This window comes from Crinia signifera, chromosome 2 (assembly GCF_055691185.1).
Source record: "Crinia signifera chromosome 2, ASM5569118v1, whole genome shotgun sequence".
Taxonomy (NCBI): Eukaryota; Metazoa; Chordata; class Amphibia; order Anura; family Myobatrachidae; genus Crinia; species Crinia signifera.
Genome location: NC_139218.1, coordinates 71,605,373 through 71,609,743, shown reverse-complemented (window position 1 = coordinate 71,609,743; position 4,371 = coordinate 71,605,373). Strand labels below are relative to the sequence as shown.

Sequence of the window (4,371 nt, the reverse complement as noted above, 5' to 3'; positions counted from 1 at the left end):
ACACGACTTTGCATACGACTGAAACATCGTCGTCGACTGAAACATTGTCGTAACAAACGTCGTATGCAGTCGTAGGGAAAATACTAATACGAAAAACTAGGTTTTTCATATTAGTAAATTTCCCCCTACATTCCCACAGCTATTTAACACATGAATGGGTCAGACCAATACAGTAGTACAGTGGTTCCCAACCCTTGTCCTCAAGTACCCCCAACAGTGCATGTTTTGCAGGTCTCCACACAGAATCACAAGTGCTAAAATTAGCTCCACCTGTGGTTCTTTTAAAATGTGCATGAATAATGAATGCAGCTGCCGGGTGACCTGGAAAACATGCACTGTTGGGGGTACTTGAGGACCAGGGTTGGGAACCACTGCAGTAGTACAATAGGAAACATTCACATTAGTGGGAAATAACACATCAGACACTGATTGACTTGTGTTACTGTTTATTGTTGAGACAATAGATCATATAGAGGCCGCTCAGCGACCACATTACTCCCCAGAAAGTGTAAGCAAAATGATGCTTCAAACTTGCTGGATATGGAGAGAGGGAGTTGTGAAGACAGAGATTGGGGGTAGGGGATTACCTGTCAACGGGACAGGGTAGGGGGATTACCCATCAACAGGACAGGGTAGGGGATTACCCATCAACAGGACAGGGTAGAGGGATTACCCATCAACAGGACAGGCTTTTCAAATAAACTTTGCATAAACTATAATGATTTAAGTTTGATGCACTTAACAGTAAATAGAACAAATCAAATGTGCAAGTTCCCAAGTTATGGGATATGCGTCCGATGTCCAGGTTTGGTCTTGTTTAAACATCGACCCTGGGCATCCCATCCTCCTCGTCATCCCAGATGAAGCCAACATCGATGCGGTTCTTGTAGATTCTCTTCCTATAAATAAAGACTTTGATCAGTGACTGCTATTGTAACACACAAACGTTTGCCATGTACAAGTCCTCTCATTATTCCCTGGCCTGCTGCTATGTAGCGCCTGCACCGTGCTAGTGGCCCTTACTGACTACATTTATCTGTGTGATCCCGCTTTGGACCAATAAGAGCGCTGATACTATGGGTGTGACATGACAAGGACGGCCCCATATAGGAAGCACAGTGCACAGTGATGTGAGATTCCTCTAATGGGGCGACACACCCAGTAATTTTCTAAGCAATCTGACTAGATTGCTTAGAAATAAACCACACATCGCTGTGTGTGTGTAGGGCCTAGAGCAATAGTGATGTGTGGCCCCATGCGTCGCTATCACCGGGAGATGTAGATACTGCATGCAGTATTAATCTAGTCATCGCCTGTGTTCTCCCTATTGAGAACAATGGCAGTGACAGATCGCTCAGCTCATATCGTCTCTGCGCAGCATTGCGTGCTGAGCGTTCTGTGCTGAGTGATCTGAGCGATCTGGCATCATTCAGATCACTGAAAATATCGCTACATGTGCGTAGGCCTCATCATTGACATGACTTAATTTCTCCTGCTGTAGCGTTTCTCTTATTATATTGCTACACTCGTTAGTATAATTATATATACATGTATGTCATACAAGTAGAATACCAGCCCATCAGCGCTCTTGTGTAGCAGCCCCAGCTGCAGGCAGATATGGAGATACCGTTTCTACATCACAGCATGTGCGTAAGACAAGAGACCTGAAATCTACCCCAGCGACCAGAGCAGTATTGTGCCAGCAACCTACCTGGGGGAGGAGTCGCTGCTCGCAAAAGAGCCAGTGCTGTAGTTATCTGCGGATGTTTCTGCCAGATCCATCAGCTCCGAACATCCACTGCTGCTGCTATCAATGGAATCAACAGATGATGTATCATCTGAAAATGAGAGACAGAATCCGATTGGTTGCTATGGGCAACATCACCACTTTTCATTGTAGTAAATGTAACCAGTATTGTCTATGGGCTCTATGTAATAGGTTGCAAGATCTGTGCGGAGGCACAATCACCTCTGTAGATCAGTGTTCATTTCGTCAACGAAAATTTAGACTAAAACTATTCGTCAACGAAGGTTTTTTCTTTGACTATAATGTAACAATAACGAAAATAGGAATTTCCTGAGCCATGGCCTTAGGAAGATAGATGAGAGGGGCTCCATCTGAAGCTAGCCAATTAGTTACCTTTGTTACCTTGTTTGATACCTAGATTACTAAACACATAGGGGGAAATTTAATAAGAATACGAATACATATATATGTATATACGGCCGCTAAATACAAATACGAGTCGGCAGCCTGCACAGATCAGTCAGATCCGTGCAGGCTACAGTGTAAAAAAAAAATGAAAAATGTAATAAATAATTTGTAAAAAAAATGGCGTGGTGTCCCCTTCCATAGCTATAACCAGCCCTAGGCTCAAAGAGACTGTCCTGGTTTTAAAAAATCAGGGAAATAAAACCAGCACAAGGCCCAAGGGCCAGTCCTGGTTCCCAAAATACTGGGAGAAAAATGAGTAGGGCTCCCCCATATTTTAAGAACGAGCACCAGGCCCAACCAGCCAGCAGGGAAATGCCACAGCCGGGGGACACTTATTATATAAGGTCCCATGGCCAAAGCATTTACCCCCTGACCAGTCAGCCTGGGCAGGGGTCCTGGGGAAGTGGGGACCACATTATTGCATGTAGGCATCCCAGGGAAAAAAAACAAAAAGACTACTAGCGGCCTAGCAACTCCTGATTGACCGCTGATTGACCGCTAGTCGCCGCTAGGCAGCCAATAGCAGTATTTAGGAGGAGGAACCGACGAATTCGAATGTGCCATGAATACAAATATAAATTGATGTATTTTTGGTATAGTAAATGCCAAAAATACGAATACCCCTAAAATATTCCTACTTACTAATATAAATTTGAATATTTCAGCCGTATTTGGCTTAGTAAATTTCCCCCATAGTGACAGGTATAAAAAGTATTCAAGGAAATGATAGAGAAATGATCTTCTGCAAAACCCATTACAGTATCAATAACCTGCACAGCCATAACTAAATCAATGACTAAAATTATAAAGAAATGTTCGTCAAGATCCACTGACTAAAACTTGACTTAAATTAGTAGGCTGAAGTTTTGCCTAGGGTGCTGGGAAGCCTTACACCGGCCCTGAGTACATACATACTAGTTACCAGCCTGTCACAATGATGGAACATAACAGTAATGTCGGCACCACTGGTGCGTGAGCGCGAACAATGCAACACTAGAATAATGGGCCCCATACATTAGCAATTAATTGTGACAATCCTGAGATCTGGAGATGATTGCCACAATTAATTTTAGATGTGTGGGCTCCCCTTTTGGCAATCCCAATCAAAAATGAATAGGCATCGCCAATCGATTGCTTAATCAGATTTTTAAACATGTTTAATAAGCTGGTATTATCTGCAGTTCTTTTTTATATGTGTGGGCATTCCCAATTTGTCTTCTTCATCTATTTACATTATGAACAGTTGAAATGACAATCGATTGGGCAATTTCCAGATATGAAGATGCAATGGAAAAATCTGCCGATCACTGAAATAAATCTGTAATGTGTGGGCATGTCAAATAGATTGTAGAATCCATTTATCTGGCCAAAAAATCCCTGGATCTGGAAATCCATTGATTGTCATTGCTGATGTATGGGGCCCATTAGTGATCAGAAACAAGCAGCCCATACATAGCACCTGGAGGAAGCTTACCCTCAAACAGCAGGTAGGATGCCACTACCTCGGAGATGGCTGTTGCCACTGCTGCTGCCACAAATGCCTCTCGCGCCTGTCTAGGGTCGGGCTTCGCTGGCAGTTCACCAGACACACTGGCACAGGGCAAGGGGGGCTTCACACTGGTAGGGGGGTGCACAATGGTGGGGGGGTGCACAATGGTGGGGTGCTGCACACTGGTGAGGTGCTGGGCCGACCCCTTCTGCTGCTTAGCAGACTTGCCTGGCTGTAAGGAGCAGAGGAAGAGACATCATGAGCTGTGACTACATAACTCTCCGCACTGCCAGCACTTTCTACCATGGAAGCAATAGAACAGATCAGGGTGGTGGAACCAGCTGTAACTTCACCATTGTGGGGTTATAATTTGTTGTTATAACATAACTATTAGTACATCAGCAGTTATAATAAGATTATAGCAATGTATAATAATGGAGATAAGATCCGCTCAGCTTATTTACTGTATATTCACTAAATGTCATATACTGTCAGTAATATGTAACCATTGTTAGGGTGACACCCGCTGGTGAGACCAAGTGACCATGTCACCGGGCACCAGGGGGTATGCATTAGTGCATACATAATATATAATATTACATACCTTCAACTTGGCCCACTCTAGAATGGAGAAAATGCTCTGTTCTTGGACTTCTCTCTTAATTAG

At 43.7% G+C, this 4,371-nt stretch overlaps 1 long non-coding RNA gene across 1 annotated transcript; it reads right to left on the bottom strand.

Moving 5' to 3' along the window:
* Positions 1-459: 459 nt before the first annotated feature.
* On the bottom strand, positions 460-4,004 carry LOC146058759 (uncharacterized). Its single transcript, XR_014469942.1, has 3 exons — positions 3,690-4,004; positions 1,712-1,838; positions 460-899 (listed from the first exon to the last, which is right to left on the bottom strand). It is a non-coding gene; the product is annotated as an uncharacterized LOC146058759 (long non-coding RNA).
* Between the last annotated feature and the right edge of the window lie 367 nt (positions 4,005-4,371).